The sequence below is a fragment of the Ambystoma mexicanum genome, chromosome 5q (genome assembly GCF_040938575.1).
Source record: "Ambystoma mexicanum isolate Mex_15411 chromosome 5q, UKY_AmexF1_1, whole genome shotgun sequence".
Classification (NCBI taxonomy): domain Eukaryota; kingdom Metazoa; phylum Chordata; class Amphibia; order Caudata; family Ambystomatidae; genus Ambystoma; species Ambystoma mexicanum.
In genome coordinates, this window is record NC_090933.1 from 1,231,091,497 (window position 1) to 1,231,115,174 (window position 23,678).

Below are 23,678 nucleotides of genomic sequence, written 5' to 3' on the forward strand. Positions count from 1 at the left end.
CGCAAAAACAGCAGGGTACGTGTATTCCAGGGGTGCACGGGAAGTATCACACGCAAAATCAGCAGGGTACGTGTATTTCAGGGGTGCGCGGAAAGTATCACACGCGATTCCATCAGGGTACGTGTATTACAGGGGTGCGCGGGGAGCACCACACGTGAATTGCATGTGTCGGTCCTCCCAGGTGTTCCCTCTACAGGTGGCCCACACCACAGGGGCCTACCCTGCACATGTCCTTCAGGCACCCCATCCACCATGGCCATGCCCCCCAGCCAACCCACATGTCACCTTGCACTACTGCCCACCAACGCATGTCCCCCTGCACCCCCAGCCACCAGGGGCAGCCTCCCACAGGCCCCCACACATGTCCCCTATCACCCCCACCCCCCAGCAGTGCAGGGGCAGCCTCCACCAGGCCCCCACTCATGTCCCCTATCACCCCCACCCCCCAGCAGTGCAGGGGCAGCCTCCACCAGGCCCCCACTCATGTCTCCCACCACCCCCAGCCCCCGGCCACCAGGGGCAGCCTCCACCAGGCCCCCACCCATGTCTCCCACCACCCCCACCCCCCAGCAGTGCAGGGGCAGCCTCCACCAGGCCCCCACTCATGTCCCATATCACCCCCACCCCCCAGCAGTGCAGGAGCAGCCTCCACCAGGCCCCCACTCATGTCTCCCACCACCCCCATCCCCCAGCCACCAGGGGCAGTCTCCACCAGGCCCCCACCCATGTCTCCCACCACCCCCACCCCCCAGCAGTGCAGGGGCAGCCTCCACCAGGCCCCCACTCATGTCCCCTATCACCCTCACCCCCCAGCCACCAGGGGCAGCCTCCACCAGGCCCCCACCCATGTCTCCCATCGCCCCCACCCCCCAGCAGTGCAGGGGCAGCCTCCACCAGGCCCCCACCCATGTCTCCCATCACCCCCACCCCCCGGCCACCAGGGGCAGCCTCCACCAGGCCCCCACTCATGTCCCCTATCACCCCCACCCCCCAGCAGTGCAAGGGCAGCCTCCACCAGGCCCCCACTCATGTCCCCTATCACCCCCACCCCCCAGCAGTGCAGGGGCAGCCTCCACCAGGCCCCCACCCATGTCTCCCACCACCCCCACCCCCCAGCAGTGCAGGGGCAGCCTCCACCAGGCCCCCACTCATGTCCCCTATCACCCCCACCCCCCAGCCACCAGGGGCAGCCTCCACCAGGCCCCCACCCATGTCTCCCACCACCCCCACCCTTCAGCACTGTGGGGCACCCGCCAGCAGCCCCCCACTCATGTCCAACTCATGTTCCCCTGCACCCCCACCCCCAGCACTGTGGGGCACCTGCCAGCAGGCCCCCACTCATGTCCAATTCATGTTCCACTGCACCCCCACCCCCCCAGCACTGTCGGGCACCTGCCAGCAGGCCCCCACTCATGTCCAACTCATGTTCCCCTGCACCACCACCCCCCAGCACTGTGGTGCACCCTCCACCAGGCCCCCACCCATGTCCCCTATCACCCCCACCCCCCAGCAGGGCAGGGGCAGCCTCCACCAGGCCCCCACTCATGTCTCCCACCACCCCCACCCCCCAGCCACCAGGGGAAGCCTCCATCAGGCCCCCACACATGTCTCCCACCACCCCCACCCCCCAGCAGTGCAGGGGCAGCCTCCACCAGGCCCCCACTCATGTCCCTAACACCCCCACCCCCCAGCCACCAGGGGCAGCCTCCACCAGGCCCCCACCCATGTCTCCCATCACCCCCACCCCCCAGCAGTGCAGGGGCAGCCTCCACCAGGCCCCCTCCCATGTCTCCCATAACTCCCACCCCCCAGCCACCAGGGGCAGCCTCCGCCAGGCCCCCACTCATGTCCCCTATCACCCCCACCCCCCAGCAGTGCAGGGACAGCCTCCACCAGGCCCCCACCCATGTCTCCCACCACCCCCACCCCCCAGCAGTGCAGGGGCAGCCTCCACCAGGCCCCCACTCATGTCCCCTATCACCCCCACCCCCAGCCACCAGGGGCAGCCTCCACCAGGCCCCCACCCATGTCTCCCACCACCCCCACCCCTCAGCACTGTGGGGCACCTGCCAGCAGGCCCCCACTCATGTCCACCTCATGTTCCCCTGCACCCCCACCCCCCAGCACTGTGGGGCACCTGCCAGCAGGCCCCCACTCATGTCCAACTCATGTTCCCCTGCACCCCCAACCCCCAGCACTGTGGGCCACCTGCCAGCAGGCCCCCACTCATGTCCAACTCATGTTCCCCTGCACCCCCACCCCCAGCACTGTGGTGCACCCTCCACCAGGCCCCCACCCATGTCTCCTATCACCCCCACCCCCCAGCAGTGCAGGGGCAGCCTCTACCAGGCCCCCACTCATGTCTCCCACCACCCCCAGCCCCCAGCCACCAGGGGCAGCCTCCACCAGGCCCCCACCCATGTCTCCCACCACCCCAAGCCCCTAGCAGTGTAGGGGCAGCCTCCACCAGGCCCCCCCCCATGTCCCCTATCACCCCCACCCCCCAGCCACCAGGGGCAGCCTCCACCAGGCCCCCACCCATGTCTCCCATCAGCCCCATCCCCAGCAGTGCAGGGGCAGCCTCCACCAGGCCCCCATCCATGTCTCCCATCACCCCCACCCCCCAGCCACCAGGGGCAGCCTCCACCAGGCTCCCACTCATGTCCCCTATCACCCCCACCCCCAGCAGTGCAGGGGCAGCCTCCACCAAGCCCCCACCCATGTCTCCCACCACCCCCACCCCCCAGCAGTGCAGGGGCAGCCTCCACCAGGCCCCCACTTATGTCCCCTATCACCCCCACCCCCCAGCCACCAGGGGCAGCCTCCACCAGGCCCCCACCCATGTCTCCCACCACCCCCACCCCTCAGCACTGTGGGTCACCTGCCAGCAGCCGCCACTCATGTCCAACTCATGTTTCCCTGCACCCCCACCCCCCAGCACTGTGGGGCACCTAGCAGCAGGCCTCCACTCATGTCCAACTCATGTTCCCCTGCACCCCCACCCCCCAGCACTGTGGGGCACCTGCCAGCAGGCCCCCACGCATGTCCAACTCATGTTCCCCTGCACCCCCACCCCCCAGCACTGTGGTGCACCCTCCACCAGGCCCCCACCCATGTCCCCTATCACCCTCACCCCCCAGCAGTGCAGGGGCAGCCTCCACCAGGCCCCCACTCATGTCTCCCACCACCCCCACCCCCAGCAGTGCAGGGGCAGCCTCCACCAGGCCCCCACTCATGTCCCCTATCACCCCCAGCCCCCAGCCACCAGGGGCAGCCTCCACCAGGCCCCCACCCATGTCTCCCACCACTCACACCCCCCAGCAGTGCAGGGGCAGCCTCCACCAGGCCCCCACTCATGTCTCCCACCACCCCACCCCCCAGAAGTGCAGGGGCAGCCTCCACCAGGCCCCCACCAATGTCTCCCACAACCCCCAACCCCCAGCAGTGCAGGGGCAGCCTCCACCAGGCCCCCACTCATGTCCCCTATCACCCCCACCCCCAGCACTGTGGGGCACCTGCCAGCAGGCCCCCACTCATGTCCAACTCATGTTCCCCTGCACCCCCACCCCCCAGCACTGTGGGGCACCTGCCAGCAGGCCCCCACTCATGTCCAACTCATGTTCCCCTGCACCCCCACCCCCCAGCACTGTGGGGCACCTGCCAGCAGGCCCCCACGCATGTCCAACTCATGTTCCACTGCACCCCCACCCCCCAGCACTGTGGGGCACCTGCTAGCAGGCCCCAACTCATGTTCCCCAGCCAACATGTCATCACAATCTAGATCCCTGGTCCCTATGGTCAGCCACCAAATGCAAAACACCCACCCGAGTATTGCATCCACCCACTTAGAAATGGCAATAACATGATAGAACACCAATTGCAAGTTTGGAAACGAACACATGTCCCTCACATACACCCAATGTGTGTCAGTGAATCTCAAAACCCATATCATGATATGCATGAACCAATGAGATGATACTACACATTGAAGTTTGATAAAAAACAATGTATTAAAGGAAACATAAATTGAAGCAAAAATAAACAAACAGAAACGGGAATGTAAAAAATGAAAAGAAGCATGTCCGTGAAAAAAAGCAAAACCAAAAATCATAATCCAAAGGAATGGTGTCCAAAGTCACAGTCCACAAAAGAAAATCCAATGGAAAATTATAATTGAAAGCCATTGCTCCATGGGTAAATTGTAAAAGAAAAAGAAAATCCAACATGAAATATGTACAGATGAACAAGCCAGGGTCCATTATCCCAACAAAAGAAATGAAACCTATCTAACAACACTAACTAATAAAAAAAAAACTATATACAAAAATGTGGCCCAGTGTCCAAAAGGTCCAAAAAAAATTCAAAAACAAAGGAAACCTAACACTAACTACATAACTATGTACAAGGGCAGCGGGCTAGTCTGACGGCTCACTTTTGGATGTCCCGGGCCAGGGCATCATCAAACTCCTGCTCAATGTCCTGGAGGCGGTCCTCCTCCATGGCCCCGAGGGTCCGCAGGGCCGTCGACGTGTCCACCTCCAACCCCCTTTGACTCAAGGCACTCGGCCCGCCTCAGGGCCCTCCGCATGGAGTTCTCCGCCCTGACCATCGTGAGCCGTGCCTCTTCCGCCCGCTGCCGCTCCGCACCTATGGCGTGGCCCAACCGCTGCCACACGGAAAACACTTTCTGTCCTGGGTCCTCCTGCCCTCCGGCCGATGCCTGCCCCTCCGATGTTAAAGGCCCCGAGCCTTCATGGCTCCCACCAAGTTGCTGCTGCTGCTGTGCCTCTGCCTGTGCACTGCCTCCTGCTGCCTGCACATCCTCCACTGGCTGGGGTGCAGTCGTTGATGTGGCCACCCCTGCTGGACGTCCGACTCCCGACTGTGGCAGGGATGCCTCCTCCACCAGCCTGGCCGCACCGTCAGAGGCAGCTCCACAGGGCACCCAGGTGACTGATGGGTGGGAAGATGGCACGGAGGACGACTGGAGCATAGGGGGTTCAGTTGAGGAGGGGGTCACAGCAAGCCCCATCAAACGGGGGAATCCGGCCTGGGTGACCTGTCCCAGTAGGCCGACGCAGTCAACGAGCCATTCGAGATGACGTGCAGTCTCCTCATGAAAAGACTGCAGGTCACCTCGCATGGCCCGTTGATGCAACGCCACACCAATCAGGACAGGCTCAACCCGGACCCGGATAGCCACGTCCGCAGGCAGAGGAAGGCCAGTTGTCGTGAGCTCATCCCCTGCCTGAAAACGGGTCTGGACGTAGGCATCCCTGCTGGTGCAAGATGATGCAGGGACAGGATCAGGGACAGGATTGCACGCAGGCACCTCCGCGGCGGCCTGTGCTGCCTCCTGTCCCTGGTCCTGCACTGCACCACTAGCACCAGTGGGATCCCCACCTCCAGACCCCGTCTCTGTTGCTTGCACGGCCTCCTCCTCCACCAAACCCCCCACCGACCTGGATGACTCCGTGCCATCTTCCCCCGTTGGGCCCTGTGGGGTCCCAGCTGCCCCCTCTGCTGCCCAGGAGTCCAACTCCAACCTCCGCCTTTTGGACCTCCCCCCGGCAGCTGCTGCCTGGGATGCGGCACCGGACTCCTCACTCCCCGACGAGGTCACAACATGGGAGGGGAGCCGGGCCTTGCGTCTCCGGCTGGCGGTGGGATCCCCGCCGCTGTGCTCCACAGCACCTTCTCCGCCCTCTTCATCAGTTGACGCTGCAGACAGGGAGAAATAAAACACAGGCATCAGGGCACTGTACAATGGACACATACACACATGACAGTTGTACATGAGTGGCATTGGCAAACCTCAGACATGCCATCACAATCCCCAACACACATGTCATTTCAACTCGCACACATGAGCCATACCACAGCCATATCGCAACTGCCAGCACCATCCATACACATACAACAGCATGAGCAGGCAAAGCTGAGCCAGACATCACATGCAACACAGGAAGTGCACTACACATGTAGACACACCACCACACTTGCATGCATGTGTACACCTATGCGAAGTGTTGCAGTGTTCAGATGGGCATCCATGTCACATCTGCCAATCAGGCTTCCACATCCCACTGTCACATGCATCCATGTTGCATCACTGTTGCACCCTTGTCAAATACACACAAATGCACATGTACACAGTGCTGATACATGCAGCTGAAAACAACATACATGCGTGACATCACGAACATGTCTACTTACATACACATTCATCCAAACATGTGTGCCCACACAAATGCATTTGGCATGCAAGCCTACACACACAAGCACCATCCATGTCTCACACATTACAGCCCTCGCATGTGTTAGCCTCACGGCCCTGTACACCCCCACCCATACTCAACCCCATACAAACAGATGTGCAACCTGCACACTACTGAAACATCACCACACGCACAGCTCACAATCATGATGCATGTACACTTACCGCTCGACTCCAGACGGGTCTGCCTCTCAAGGACCTGGACGTGGAGCGCTGGGGATATGCGTTCCAGGACCCTCATCTGATCTTCCGACAAGGGGCCCCGGCGCCCCTTTGCATCCGCTGCCTTCAAGGGGCGCCGGGCCTTGTTCAGGGTCCTGGACCTGAAGTCCTCCCAGCGCTTCTTGACATGTTGTAAGTCGCGGACTGTCTCCCCCTCCACGTTGATGGCAGTCCCGATGTCAGTCCAGATCCGAGTCCGTCCTTCCTTGTCGGCATCATACTGCCCCAGGACTTGCTCCACCAGGGCACCAACTTCCCTGGCACTGAAGCTGGTGCCCCTCTGCCTCTCTGGCCGGGGGTTCTCAGTGGTGCCAGATGTTGCAGTGCCCGACATGACAACCCCAGAGGCAGGAGTGGGTGGGCAACTGGGTCCTGGGGCTGGGCTGTGGAGCGATGGAGTCCCAGTCGGGAGTCTTCGGTTCCAGCAGGGGTGGTCACAGCAACAGCACCCCTGGCTGATGTGCAAGCAGCAAATGGCAGGGCACGTGGGCAGCAGGCAGTCAGGCAGGTGGGAGCGTGCTCGGGGCTCTGGGGGGCAGTAATTTGGCCTTCTGGGCAGGAGCGTGGTCTTCCGTGTGCTTACGCATGGCCAGCTTGATATGGAGTGATTTGGCGCGTGAAAATTCTGCACGTCAGCGAGTAATTCGAGGAAAGGGCCCATGCGCGTAAGTGACGTGACGCACGCAGGCGTTTCCCTCAGCGCGTGTTAAAGGTGAGCGGGCCCAGCAGTTCGCTGTACGTGCCTTTCATGGAGACCGACGTGTGTTGCTGCTTCCTGTTGTTTCGCGTGCCATCACAACTTCACAGCTATCAAGGACGTATCTCTTCTTTTGTTTTGGCGGGGGTATTGGCTATTCGTATTTTTCTGCATCGCGCTAGTCAGACGGTGAGTCGCACACGCTCTTTTTCCCACTGCGGGTGCCCCTGTGTATCGCACCCATTTTCGATGTCATAGTAACCTGCGTGTCGCACATGTACGCGTTATTCGTGTTAATGGGTGCCATCGCGTACTGCAGGAGGTTGAATCCACGCACGTAGGCTGCAGGGTTGCGTGTACGGTTTTACTGCAGTTTTGGGGTGCCTGAGCGTTGCGTGACCCGTCACTACATCACCGCGGTCACATACAGCCTTGCAGGTGCAGGGGGGCTGTTAACATCTTGCTTCCCACCCTCTTCACCCCAATTGCCCAGGTCAATTGTGGTGTACACCTCCCATTGGCACCACTCCATCTGTGCCGGCACTACTACATCTGTGCCATGGTTGGGAGGCCATCAAAGGTGAGGGGCGCCTCAGCTGGGCGTCCTCCTCGTGGCGGGCGTGGTCGGGGACGTGGCCGTGGTGACCAGGGAGTAGGGGGACTCCAGGGTGTCCAGGGCGGCCACAGAGGGGGAAGAGGCAGGGGTGCGCCACTTGAGCACAATCTTGTGCCATGTGTCAGTGCAGTCATGCCACCACCCCCTGTGGTTTCGGGGGATGCAGCTTCTGCATCTGGCACTGGCGCCCGTGTGACCTGGCAGTCCATTCCATCGACTGCCACGGGCCCAAGGGTAGTGGTAGCTGCAGGTGCAGTTTTGGACACCGCCACCCAGGCTCAGGGTCTGCCAGTGCAGGCTTCGTTGGCACTTGAGGAGCCCTTGGTAGATCTCCAACAGGCCAGGGGGGAAACCATAGGGGCAGGCCGGGCTGCTCAGACCAAGACACGTGTCCCTGGGGCAGTCATGTCATCTGCTGCCCCGAACAGCCGGGTGTTGGCAAGTGCAGGGGCAGATGCACCCAACAGCACCCCGGTTGTGAGTCTGCCAACCAGGACCATTGCGGTCAATGACCCTGCCACAGCTGATGTTGCTGCGCAGGGTCCATTAGTGGGCACCCAGCTGCCACTGACACAAGTCAGGCCTTTGGTCATCCCTCCACATGCCACTCCCTTGGCTCAATCCACCGAACCCACTGGCCATACTGGTCAGGGCGGCATTAGCCAGCCAGGGTCTGCGCCACAGTCCAAGAGGAGGAAGGTTGCACCTGCAGCACAGGCTGGGACCCCACACACAGCCACGACCTCCTGCACATCAAGGAAGAAGCCTTTCTGCAAGCAGGAACTGGACTTCCTCGTGGACTACGTGCGGGGCCACAGCCGTGACATGCTAGTGGGTGCCAATAGTCAGACTACGGCTGCCCAACGTGACACCCACTGGAAGCATGTTGCGGAACATGTCAGTTAATTCGGCCATGAGGTGCGCACAGCGCAAGAGTGCAAAAAGCGTTGGAATGACATCAAACGCAGCACCAAGGCTAAGCGTGCCTCAAATTACAACTTGACTCTGGTGACTGGCGGTGGGCCTGCACCAGAGGAGGAAGAGCTCACTCCGCATGAGGCACTCGTTGCGGAGTTCATACCACCTGAATTGGTCGAAGGAGTGAGAGAGATGCTGGACTTTGATGCCCAGTCCAGTGAGTGTTGATGCGTGTTTGTTGAGGACGTGTGTGTTTCACTTGTGGGATATGTTGTGCATGATTGCCACTACATGTGACGTGTACATGGTTCTGATGTGTAAGTAATGCAATGCTTCCATCAAGCATGTCTCCTCTGCCTGCATGCGGGGACTCCATGTAGGCATGCTCCCTTGCCCCTCCTCCGCCACTCTGCACCCCAGTTCCACCTTTGCACTGGTGTTCTTCAATCTTGCCAATGCGTACTTTCTTGTTCATGCATCCTGTGTAGATGCTAACTTCCAGCGTAGAATCTGCCAAACATATGCCGTGTGGTACAGCCTTAGTACTTGATGCAGGGTATCTCACTTGTACTGTGCATAGGCCAGATGTCCCGCATGAGTGCCCATTCAAGCTCCATGTGCATTGCACGCATGCCCCTATGTGTCCTTGACTGGATGATCACTGTAATACAAGTCCTTGGTTACATACATTGCCTGCCATCTCCTCAGCCTTCCCATGTCAACTGTGGCTCAGTCCTGCGTTGCACACATGTTTAGGGTCTGACAATCTGTGTGGCTCACAGGCCTCAGCCTGTTCAATGGCCAATGACTCTGTCCAACTGTTGTTGTGTCTTCTTCACACATGGGCGGAATCCAGAGTTTTCATCATGTGTCCTGCTTACTGTCCCAGGATCATTTGCATTGTTGTCACTTGAATCACATTAAGCTGTTGATGCCAGTCAACACTGCCTGTCAATACACAGGTGTATGGTCAGCCTTTTGATACCATGCTAGGCATATTTCCTGGCACACACCATGGAGTCCTTGTACATGTAGGTACTGAGTGGCGTTCACATTTTTTGCACTGCATAGACCCACTTCCATGGAAACTGCCACCTTTCAACAGGTCTGATCACAGAAGCAATTCAAAGTTGACCCAGCATGCATGCCAGGTTATATGTTGTGTGTCACATGTCTGCCTGATGCATTTGCTGTCGGTGTGTGTGTGTGTTGTGTGCTTCTGACATGTTTAGTGACCTTTTTTCTCTCTATTTTTCAGGTGATGATGCAATGGAGGCGGAGGATGGTGTTGTCATGCCAGACACAGGGTTGTTACCACTACATCAACCCGGCACTAGTGGGGGTCGTGGGGTGGTAGGCCACGAAAACCCCCAAGTGCTACAGTCCATCTGGTCTCTGGCTGCCTATGAGTCCAGCCTTGATGACGACTCTGACGTCCATGTTGAGTTGGATGAGCATCAAGTCCATGTGTCAGGGGTGAGTGATTCTGATGTGGACACTCCTCTGTCCGCGACACCTGCACTGAGGGATCAGACAGTCTTGGTTCCTCTGCCCGTGGTGGATCGGGACGAAGGGTCACCCTCCACACCAGTCACTGATGTGCCTGGGACATCACGTCGACGGGGGCATGTAGTCGTGCAGCCGCTGGCGGTGCCAACACAGCGAGGACCCCCGGTCCTTGTGTCCCGCAGGGGTCAAGCGCGGCAACGCGGTCGCCGCGCGCAACCGCAGTATACTGAGTGGGAGCAAGACATGACTGCCAATTCAGGACGGCAGGGGGCAGCAATGGAGAACATCGCTGAGAGCATGGAGCTTGTGGCCCGATCTGTGCTCCCCCCTGCTAGGCAGGGGCTTCTCCAGCAGCAGGCAGCACGGTCCACGACCCGCTCGCTCACGCTGGGCATGGTGGCCTCAGACAGGGCACGCCAGGCTGAAATGTTGTCTCTGCGTCAAGCAACTGCTGCTCATGCAGAGGCGCACATGGATGCCCTGAGGGAGGAGTATGCTTCCCTCAGATCCACTCTGGGTGTCCTTATGATGTCCCAGAGGCAGCAGGCAGAGGAGAGGTTTGCACAGCTTGAGCGTACCATCTCGGCTGAGCTACAGGCTTGCCGGGAGGTGCAGCGGTTGTCCAGCCGGGCCTTGCAGGAGGAACTCCGTGTTACACGTGCTACCTTGCAAGAGGAAGCACGTGTATCACGTGAGGTTCTGCATGCAGACCTACGTCACATCGCCACACAGAACCAGGCTCACCCGTCCGGCAGACTTGCTGCCGACGAGGGGCAAGCTGCGGCAAGGCGTGGCCAGGCTACTGTGCCACGTCCTCCTTTACAGGATGAGCCAGACTCGGACGACCATCTATCTCCCACATAGGTCGGGCTGTGCAGGCGTTGAGCCCATGGAGGTTTTTATTTTGGCTCAGCATCATTGCATGTGGATGTTGAGCAGCACCCTGTACCTCCCCCCTCCTGGGTGCCTCCCCTTCCCCGCGGGTCGTATGTGGCCATTTTTGATTTTTCTTTTAATTTAGTTAGTTAAGTTTCTGTTTGATAGTTAGTTTAATTAGGTAATGTAGGTTTTCCATAGTTAGTGTAATTAGTTAATATAGTTTAAAATTGCTTGTCTATTGTGCTTTCATGTGACGGTGCGGTGCTTTGTGGCTTTTGAAGGCATCCACTGTCTGTTCAAGCTGGGCCCTTCAGGCTTGTCTTCTGTATGTGTTTGCTGCTTGGGGTCCTTGACTCACATATGCCACTCCTGCCTCCCATATCCATGGGCTCGCAAGGATGGTTCGGTGTTACAACCTTTTACACAAGGGCTTTGGACTGTCATATCTGTGGCATGTCTGGTGCTGTGTGACTAGTGTTTACACCCCTAGTGGGGATGATTTTGGTGTTATTGTCCACTGTTCAGCTTTTGCTAGATGGGGTGTTTCATGATTAATGTGTACATTCATTGCTATGCATTGTGTAGTATGTTTCTTATCTTTACTGTACACGTGCTTGTTGCAATTCATGCTGTAGATAGTGTTCCACACTTTGGATGTGAAAGACGGACTGATGGTGTGATTTCTGATGTGACTCTCTGACATGGTCAAGTAATGAGATGCCTGAAGAGACACACACAGATGACTTTGAAGCATTAATCATGTGTTTCATGCCCTTTCTGCAGGGGGATGAGCCTCCAGAGCACCTTTGCCAGCAGACATGGCCCGTTGGATGACGGAATTCTGGACACGTTTGTTGGTGTCCACATGCACATGTGTGCACAAGCAGAGGCACAGGGATTGCAGACCTACATCCTAGAACTGCTGACGTGTTCCAAGGAACTCCAGGCAAGGTGAGCAGCACAGGGGGGCCACAACACAGCAAAGCTTGCACCAGGCGAGTTACACATGCAGGCTTAGTCACAGCACTGAGGGTGAGCTTGGACGAATATTGGTGTTGAAGCACACAATGCAGCTCAGATGTGTAGGTGGACTGATGGCTGTTGATTGTAAGGTTGTCTGGGACACCTGCAGGGGCAGTGGCACATAACCTCCGGTACACCAAGGTCCATCGAGGCACTTGTATCAACCATGTAGCCTTCCGAGACATGGAAAGGGGCAGCTCACAGGGACATACAGCAAGGGACATACTCGGGTGCAGTGCATTTAATTTCCATGTACATTATGATAAATGCACTGCCAACTTTGTTTCGGTCATGGTGGTACACAACTTGCTCTGAAGTCATGGCTTGCTATATGGGTATGTCTGCTTACCCAGGGAACATTGCATGTTGTGTGAATTGTGACACATTGGTGTTCCATTTGCCACGTACCCACCGGCGGCTGACTTACTGCATTGACTGTGTATGACCCATCACAGGGGTAATGTTATATATGGGTACGAAGCATCTACACCAGATTGTCTGTTTGTAGAGTAGTTTGTTGCTATGGGGCATGTTTGGTGGTGTGTTTTTGTGTAATTGGCACGTACAGGTTGTTGACTGTGGCTCTCTTTGCAGCATTGCAGTGCTCCTGTAACCGGACCTGAGAGTGCGCAGGCAGGAGGCCAGCACTCAAAACCAGAGCTAAGTGTCTTGTTGTTTTTCTTTCAAACTGCTCTGCATAGGCTTGCTGGGGGGTGCACTAATGCATGAATGTATGTGTAATTCAATTTGGTATGTTTTTTTTCCCCCTAATCACCCGGAATCCTATGCAATTTGGAACCCTGTACCCTCTACCCGGTGTTCCTGCTCCCCGTACCTATCCAAGCAACGTTCCCTAACCCTCTTTCCCCACTGGGGTTGCGGATGCCTGTGTAAGCCCCGAACTTGCAGGCGCCAAAACCCTAGAGGGGGTGGTTGGTTCGTGCCACTCCTAAACCTGGACTACAGAAGGCCATGACAATGATGTCCAAGTTTGTTTGGATTGTGTATGTGTTCATGCAGGTAGTAAATTTTCGTGCATTCCCTACTTTCATGTGTCATTCCTCCTCCCCTCTCCTGCCACTCATTCCAGTTATCCAGTGTGCCAACACCTGTCCCGACTGCATATCCCTGAACCTCCTTCCCCACCAGGGTCTCAGTGGCCTGTGTGAGTTTGACCTTGTAGGCACCCGGGACACGGTGGGGGTGGTTGTTTTGTGACACTCCCGCGCCTGTACACGGGACCTGTGACAGTACACATCCGTTCATGGTGCATCATCCTATGTTATGTACCACACATGGTTCACATCCTGTTGTGACATTGTTTTACTGTGCTACCTTGGTTGTTGCATCATTGTGGTAGTACTTGGCCTTTGTGAGGTACTGCTACGTCAAGTCATCTACTGGAGGGTGTTCTGGTTCGTTTTTATGCCTTGGATTTTGTGATTTTGGAAATGAGTGTGCATTCTGAGGGTGCAGGCACCTTTTTATACACAAGGTGGGAGATGGTGACGAAGGGTAAAGGTGATCCTGTGGCCAGGTGGAATTGAGGGTTGAAGGCTCCATGACCCAGGTGCAGTTGTTCAGTGGGTCATGGTCATTTGTGAGGGAGGGGGGGTTTGTTGTTGATAGTTGCCTTGCCCTGCAGTGTGATGGGAACCCTGACATTGTAATGGTGGTATCCTATGTACATGTTGTGTTCTGCTGATCAATGCCTGTTCATGTGTTGTGTTTACCTTTCAGGTGCGAGGGGATATTTATGGTTTGACATGCTGGGGTGTACACATGGTGAATGTTCACATGTGATGTGTAAAGAACACTGATGGTCACTTCATTGCACATGCATATGTTGAGTGCATGTCCTTGCTGACCCACACACTTGCACTCTGATGCACTACATGTACTACCACCCCTGCATATCCACGTGTACACTGTTTGGCTTCTGGTGCCCACTGTGTCCCTGCAGCACATGTTCTGTGACCAATTATGGATCCTGAACATGCCTAATTTGCTTTTTGATGTGGTCTGTCGCTTAGATGTGATGCTCAGGGTGTGCATCACACACAATGGCTGTTCACTGTGCTGTGCGCTGAGCAGTGTGTTGCAGGAGTAGGACACAGCACACAGAAGCTGCAGTGTTGATTTTGCAATGCACAATGTGCATGTAGACAGGCATTCATTGTTATGTTACGTCTACAACTCTTGTAATGCATTTGGAAATGACTTATTTTGGGTGGGAGGTTGTTGGTCAGTCATTTCATCCGATTCCAGGTCAGGCACCATTGTCTGATGCCACTGTACATTTTGGACATGGCAATGTGTACCTTATTGTTACTGTGTTGGTGTATGGGTATTGCTTGCCATGTCATGTTGTGGTTTGGGAGGGTTTGAGTGACATAACAGTGATGGCCATGGCCTGTTTTGCAGGTGTGTGTGATGCACAACTTGCATGTCAGGGTCATCCGCTTCTCAAAGCAACTAGCTGGGGGTAGATCTCTCTCCGCGGCAGGGCCCTCCCTCTGGAACAGCCTTCCTGCCTCACTGGAACTTGAGGGGAACCATCTCCGGTTTGGGAAGCACCTCAAGACCTTCCCCTTTGCTTCTGCTTTCTCTCTGCCTCTCCCTTGCAAATTTCTTCACTGGAACTGCACTGGATCTGCAACTGGGCCACTCTCACCGACCTCGGTCCCTGGCCCAGCCACTCTCCACTTGCACTGCCTCCCTGGCAACCCCTGCACTGCGGTACTGTCTCTCTATCCCTACAGCCCCCCCTTCCCAGCACTTGTCTGCACTTACCTTTGCAGTTGCCACCAGCTGGCCTATGTATTTGTTTTTTGGTCTACTTACCCTGTACTGCACTCCCCCCCTCCCCTTGCACTTATCCCTTCCCCCTACCCCTGCACTTGCACAATCTAAATGACACCTGGCCTAGTAGTACCGTTGTCTGTCTTCCCTTGTTCCCCCCTCCCTGCCTCATCGCACCTTGAAATACTTGTCTATAGGCCATATCATGTCATGTCATATGTGTGCCTTTTGGTCACACAGGATAGCTTGTGTTTAAGTAGCTAGGGATGCAGACAATGTGGCACTTCCATGGCAACTATCTCAGGGTGGTAGGGTTGTGACAGTTGACTGTCTCTTTGTCATCATCGATTGTCACCTGGTATGTGCCATGCCTGTGTGCACACAGGGGTGGGAGTTTAGGTGAAAAATGTGGCCACAAGCTGGGTCCGGGCTTCCTCACCACATGCCCTGTCCCCTCCCATGGGCAGCGCCTGTGCCTGTGGTTGGGGATGTGGGGGCACCACCATGTCCACCGGGACGCCCTGCCGTGTTGCAACATTGTGCAGGACACATGCTGCCACAATGATCCTGCACACTACTGGTGGTGCATAGAGTAGCTGCCCGCCAGAGCGGTCAAGGGAGCGGAAATGTGACTTGAGCACTCCGAATGTGCGCTCCACTATGGCCCTGGTTGCAATATGGGCTTTGTATCTTACCTGGGGTGGTGTGGTGGGGTTCCGGATTGGCGTCATCATGTGGTTGCTCAGAGGGTAGGCACTGTCCCCTGGGGAGGTGTAAATGGTTGTGATTATTGGGGTTTGTTTATTTGTGTGTGTGTGTGTGACATGCATGCATGTGCAAGGGCATTTGTACTCACCTAGGAGCCATGTGTCGCCATGCTGCCCAGCTTCCAGGGCCCGGCTCAGGGCGGACATTCTGTATATGAAACTGTCATGGGTGGAGCCAGGGTAGTTTGCATAGACAGAGGTGATGATTCCCTTTGCATCGCATACCACCTGTACATTGATGGAATGCCAGTGCTTGCGGTTTCGGTAGATGTGCTCAGTGGCCCTAGGTGAACGTAGGGCCACACGGGTGCAATCTATGACACCGAGCACTTTGGGGAAGTGTGCCACCCTGAATAAATCCAGGACAATGGCCTGCCTTTCTGCGGGTGTTCTGGGCATGTATATATGCCTGCGGACTGAGGGGCGCGCTGTCATGATTGCTAAGACCTGGTGTAGGCAGCGTGACTGCGTGGCCTGTGAGACCCCCCCCACTATGGCAGTAGTCCGCTGAAATGACCCAGTGGCCAAAAAATGCAGGACATTGAGCAGCTTCTCCAAGGGGCTCAATGCTTGGGAGCAAAGGGTGGGGGATGTAAGGTCATCTTCCCACTCCCTGACCAGGTCTAGGATGATGTGGGGTGGAAACCTATACCTGCCATAGACCTGGTCGTCAGGCATCCCAAAAAGGCTTGTACGTGGTGTGAAAATGCGTGCCCTGGCTATTCTCCTCCTCCTGCGGTGTCCCACGATCAGTGCTGCGACAAATGGGGCATTCATTGTAGCTGTATATACGTGTTTGTTGTTTGCGCGCACTTTTATACTGTGCGCGGGGACGCTTCCGCCTGCCTTCGTGTGGCGGATGCGTTGACACCTGTGTGCGTCTTTTGCCGTGCGCGGTTTCCCGTATTCGAATCCATGAATACGGGTTGTTCGCGTGCATGTGGGCGTTCCGTGTAGTTTCCTGCAGTACTTCCCCAGTTACGCCTTCTTTTTCACGCGTTATTCCCCATTCCGCGTGTTACGCCCACTGTTACGCCCACTTTGGTTGTGTGCGCCGCGCTATGTGCGCTTTTGCTGTGCGTGTAGCGCAAGCCTTGTTTGCCTGCGTGCGCCATGGCTGGATTGGGCGCACGGACAGCGGGAAACACGCGCAGCGTCTTCCTTGCATCGCACACGTGCGCGTGCGCTGCGTTTCTCGCGCTTGAGCTACCTTGCGCCTGCTTGCGCTGGGATTTTCGGCGCACGTTTGCTCCATGAATCGACCCCTAAATCTGTACACTTGATTTCATATTAATCACACTCAACATGCTCTCTTCTTCGGCTTGCTTCTTCACAAATCTATATTGTTGCACTTGATTTCTAAATTTGTTTTTTATTAATCTTATTTGATTTTTAATGTCACTTGTTTGTTTTTGCTATTACATTTCTAAGTTCTTTTCTTTTTTGTCTTTTTTTATCCCGTATTATCAAATCATACATAATCTCTCTACATCTTGTTGCTTTCAACTTAGTTTTTAGTGGGCCTTCGAATGTATGCAATACTTCAATGTATGGTTTCTCTGGGAGTATCACAATCTCACTTAATAGCTTTTCTAATTTAGGTTCAGTCCATTTTATTTGATTCAATCCTTGTTTGACTTGTAAATCTCACTCATGGTACAACTCTCTGTACTGTTTGCTTTTGATTTTACATGTCATTTCCAATATATTATGGTCACTGAAGTCACTCTATTACTGTATTTAGAGACTGTCTTGAAATGAACACATAGTCAATAATGGCAGTTGTAACGCCTCTTTTTCAAGTTGGCTTAGGCGTTATGTCTCCTTTGGAACAGCCATTTAACATAATCATATTTCGTGCTTCGATCAGATTCTGCCATTTTTCAGCTTGTTTAGATAATATTTTCATATTATTCTTTTTTTATAGATCTTTATTTAAATTTTCAAACCAGCAAGCACATCAAAACATGTTTGTGAGAGTCAGAAAAACCAAAATGTACATACCATTTCCATTACCAAATAACAACCATCAGTTAACAATAAAACTTTAACAAAAAGATCCCCCCCACATTTTCATTAAAACCATAACAACACAAACAACACTTTCACATAGACACAACCAGGAAACAAAACACAACACATTAACTCCCAGCCCCCAATACCCATATTTCACTAAAAATTCCATACCATTACTCAAACAAATCATTAAAGGAATTCCAATTATCGCAGTATTCAGACTCTCGGTGAAGCCGAAATGCTTGAGACCTCTCATACTTTGAAAGAGTGCGCATGTCCACCATCCAACTATCAGTATGTGGTTTCTTACGCGATTTCCACACTCTCATAATATGCTTAATTGCCATCAACAATACCCTATCAATCCATTCAGATACACCACATATTTCTAAACCTCTGCTTTCATTGGAGAGAAAAACTGCAGACATGAAAGTTCGAGGGAATGACCTATCAATCACTAGATCTACTCGATCAATGACCTCCTTCCAAAAAGTCAGAACCCTATCACATTCCCAAAGCATATGCAAATAAGTCCCTTTTGAACGTGAGCACCCCCAGCACAAATCCGACTCAATCAAACCCCGCTCAGCCATCTTCACTGGTGTCCAATGAATACGCCCCAAAATTCGCTGATGAATATACCTCAGGTTCAAATCCATTTTTGCTCTCACTGTCACTCTCCACACATTATCCCAATCAGCTTCAGATATATCCCTGCCCAGTTAAATCACCCATTTCTTCTGCAATTTCTCCCATGAGTCCTGCATACACACCTGTACCGGCATACGTTTAGCAAAGGTGGAAACTACATTCAGAGCAGTATCATACAATATGCACACTTGGGGTTTTCCACTTAATGGTTCACTTAACATTCGATGCCTCTCATTCAATAAACGTTCTAGTGACCTATACCTCTCAATTTCCCTATTTCTTAAACCGTATTGGTCCACTAAGTCTCCAAATGGTACCACCTGGCCAACTTTCCATACATCTTCAATCTTCAAAATACCCTTATTAGCCCAACCCCTCCAGTGTACCACTTTGTTCTCAATCTCTAAACCAGGATTCGACCAGAGAGAAGCAGAATTATAAAAAAACACATTTTGGCCACACCATTGAATCAAAGAAACCAAAGCAGTCTTTGTAGCTGTTAATGCCTCTATCTTAACCCCACATTTCTGGAATTTACCATAGGAATATAAACAATCCAATGAAAACTGACTTAATCTTTCCCCCTCCATCCGAAGCCAAAAAGGCTCGAAGCCCCCATCCTTCATAAAATAGTAAGAAGCTTTTTTCAATAGAAACCCTTTATAATAATTCTCTAATACTGGGAAACGAAAGCCCCCGTCTCTAACACTACGTATTAGAATAAATTGCGGAATTCTTGGCTTCTTGCCTACTCACCATAAGAAATCCATAATTCATATTATTCTGAATACAAATCAATATTTAAATCACCAGCTATTAAAGTCATGGAGATGGTAAGATCAGCATCTATTTAATCTGATAATTTAACCTGCATTTTTCGGAAAATTGTCATCTGTGATTTTCAACGGGTTCCAATATATATTAATAATTGCAATTTTTATTGATGGATTCTCCATTTCATATTGAATTAGCTGTAAACCTGGGTGAGGATTTTCCCACTGTTGTATTTTACCTGAGGCAGACATCTTTAATGCAGCTAATAGGCCCATCATAGTGCAACCCCTTTTCTGTTTTACAGCAGGGACCCAACACAACTGGCGGTTTGGCCATAATGGTTCCGATGTCAACCAAGTTTCCTGTAATAATAATAAGTTATACTCATCCAGTAATCCAGCCTTTTCTTTTCTCATTAAGTGAGTATGACCTCTAGTATTCCAAACGCCTATCTTAAAGTCAGTTGACTCTTTGCATTTTCCTTGCTAGGTTGAGGCCCTGTGCTTGGTTCCTATTTTGGATTTTTCTAACCAAGCCAATCTCACTGGTTTAGTTTATTCACTTTTCTTCATTTCATTTTCATAGTATAGTTCATGCTGTAAATTACCTGATGCAACTAATTATTAGTTCCTCTTGTTCAAAATTTTGATCTTTTTTATTTTCATTCTCTTTTTCCAATACCATTACATCTTTTCTTCTTCACTTTCGTTTAGGGGCGTGCATCTGAAACCCATGATCCTCAATGTTTTCCCTCTCCTGCCATATCATATTTCTAACTACCAGAGATGGTACATGTATCAGTATCCTTTCTTCTATTTTTAGTAATGGTAACAGATTTTGGATCCTGTGATTTTATAGCTTCCAGTGATCGTATGGAGTTAAAGAGGGACAACAAGACTGCCCTGTTTGGGTAGGGATCATTATATTCTCTCTCCAGCATAGTTAATTTTATAAATTCATTTTCCTCAGAGAGGCAGAGAGATTCTTTATCTCTATAGTCATTATTCCTATCCTTTGTCTTTTCCTCTGATTTGTGTGTTTGAATTTTATCTTTCTTATCACTAATCTCTTACACTCTGTCTCTTTGATCTCTACTCCTCTCAGACCCAGCCTTGATTTATTCCCTCTTCTGATCCATAGTTAGGAACATTTCAGTTATCTCCAAGCAGTTATGATTAACCTGTTCCAACTCATTCTCATTTTCCTGCTCAGGTATCTAACTCTGTACAATATTCTCTATAGATGTATTGGTATGCGTAGTCATATTCATTAGTATACTCATATTTGGATCTTTTTCTTTTTCCAAAATATTACTTATATTTTGGTCTATTTGATTTGCTACAACATTTCCATCATTTTCTGGCTTGTTCCGGTGCAGCTGTTTTTTCCTTTTTATTTTTGTTTGTTTGGGAGATAAGGTCAATGCTTGCAAGAATGTTCTCATTTCAGTATTCAACTTTTTATTTTTACAAGCAGTTTGATTATTTGCTTTTTTCGTATTTTCTGATCTTATTTTATTTCTCCCTTTTTTTCGTTGATAAAACATATCATACACTGGTTCCTCTTCCGCTTGATCATCTTTTTCTAAGATATTTATTTCTACCACTGCGTCTTGGTGTATATCTTCACATTATTTTATCCCATCAGCAGTACTTTTTCTCAAACTAATGTCATTATTTTCCGTCATATGTATCTATCTCTATTTCATCTGCTGCTAATTGAATACTAGCTGCATCATCTGTTACATTTTGTCGTCAATCGGACTATCACCCAGCAGGACCTTTGCAATACTCCTATTAGTATTCTTTTCACACTTTCTTTGAATGTTTTTCATCTCTTCAACTATCTCTCTTTTCATTTCCATCATTTTAAAATGTATTTGGTTCAATTCAGAGAATACTAAATCAAAATTTGCATTTAATCCAATCACACTTTCTACATTTCTTGACATTTTATTTTATATATTTTCATATAGTTTAGTTATACTAAATATACCTATGTTCATAGCAGCTAACGTAATGCCATATGCCGGTATAGTATGATTTTTAAAACCAAAGGATGGTCTGGGAGTTGGTCTGATGTACGATGCTTCAGAAGATACCGTGGAGTTCATAATTTGTGAGTGCGCTCTTGGCAGTAAAATAGGAGAAGCTAATAGGTTTGGACTGTGCTTTATAACATTTAGTTCTTCACTTTCTTGAATTTGGGCAATATATCCCAGCTCACCAATATTTTGGGTTTCAGAGACACATCTCACATAATCCCATTGTACATTATTATCTTTTTCAAGATTTAAACATGGTACTTTTCCCGCAATAGTTTCCTTTTCTCTACTTGGTTGAATCACATTTTTAGATACATCTCCTTGTACTGTAACAGTCTGTGGTATATTCTTCACATTTTCATCACCTTCTAGCTCAGGCAGTATATTGCTATCAACATTTTCCACTCCACTAAAGGTTCTACTAGAATGCAGCACATCAGTGATTACATCTTCATTCAATGTTTCTATCGGGGCCGTCATTGTACCTGCCCTGGCAGCCACATCTATGTGGAGTTGGGAACTAGTGGCCAAAATCATTTTTGAATAAAGGTTTGGTGCAGACGTATTAGCATTTGTATGTATTTCAACCATCATTTCTTTGAAACTGCCTTGCACCGATTTAAAGTTCCCTTGGTTTTTCATTTTGTGTGCATTCATCTCACAAACTTCAGTAATATTTCCTCATCAGTCACATGTACTCTTTCAGATATTGTAACCTCAGTTTCTATATCAGGTGAAACAGCTGGAAATGACTCCTGTGGGATCTTCATTTTCTCGTTTGTTAACATCATTCGTACAGGCATATTTTTGTTATGAGTACAGTTGGAGGCTGACTCACCATCTCTCACTGTTTCCTGCGAGTCCATTATGTTAATTTTAGCAACAGAGTCCAAGCTTAATGATCGACGTTTTGGCGTCCATAATATCCGCAAATTGACGCATGCGCCTGATAGCGTATACTTCCCTTTCACTTTCAGTTTGCGGACAGCATTGTTTGGTGTAGGTAGCGTTTTATTGTGTTCTGCTTCGGTTGAATTCAAAGAAATCGAGGCAACTAGGTGAGTTTTTGCTTTTAAATCAGGCATGTTTGACTTTAAATTGTACATGTCGTACATAGGTATAGAATGTAATTATAAGATTGTTAATCACAGAAGCACTGGGAGAACTTACTCTGAAATGATTTAGCAGAGTGTCTGCTCAAAGCTCCAGCTGCCCAGCTGAACAGCCGAACAGCCAGCACTCTCAGTCAGCACTCTCAGTCAGCACTGTTGCAGGAAGCGTGTGGCCAGAGGCTTACGAGGATTTCTGGGTAAAATGAGCGGAGCCTATTTAAAATTAGGAAAATAAGGATATATATCCATAATAAGTACTTCTAAGTATCTCTAAAAGAGTCTATAGATGTCCTCAAGTACTATAGCATACCACGTTTTCCAAAGCAACAACAGGGAAAGTCCAGTAATAGTCCAGGCGTTCCACAATGTAACGGAATCTCCAGCCGAAGAGCCAGCACTCTCAGTCAGCATTCTTGCTGGAAGCGCGCGCGAAGGACACGCGTGATCAGAGGCTTAAGAGGATTTCTGGGTAAAATGGGCAGAGCCACGTTTTCCAAAGCAACAACAGGGTAAGTCCAGTAATAGTCAGGCATTCCACAATGTAACAGAGTCTCCAGCCGAACAGCCAGCACTCTCAGTCAGCACTCTTGCAGGAAGTACAATCTTTTTTTGATGCTCAGTTATGGGCAATTACACGTGTCCGCCGTGGTTGTAATACCGCAGTAATTGCCCATTCCTGGCTGCTGGAAAATATTCTTCCCCATTCCCATATGAGCCCCATAGGAGTTTACATGCTGTTGCCAGGGAATTAGGGAGAAATATGCTCCATTGTAATGGTACATGTTCCAGCATTAGTGATTCCCCAACGTGCTCTCAAAATGGATGGATTTCCAAAGATGAATGAACATTGCAGGAGGAAGAGGTTGCTCAACCTCTGTCGGATGAAGAGGGAGAATTCTTTCTCATTAAAATCAATAAAGGCTTATGAAGACATTCCAGAAGATCATAAACTGTTCAGCAAGACAGCAATGATAATGACATCTATATTCACGCAAGGATTCCAGACTGCAGTGAACACCAAGTGGCTGCAGATTACCAGATGGAAGCTGCTGCAGACGATCAATGCAATCAGAGAATAATCGAGAGCCATCAGGCTGATGACTCTCCAAAACAGGTATGTCCTGGACTTAATTACAGCAATGGAAGGAGGCATGTGTGCCAAGATCAGGCATTATTGCTGTACAAGAATACCATCCCAAGATGGATAAAGTGGCACCCTGACAGAAGAAATAACTATGCTGACAACCCTGCATACAAAGATGGAAGATGAAGTTGATGAGACAGCAGGAGATGAATGGTTCCAATTCCTATTGTCATGGTTTGCAACCTGGCTGACAAATGCTTTCAAAACACTTGGAGCAATACTCGTGT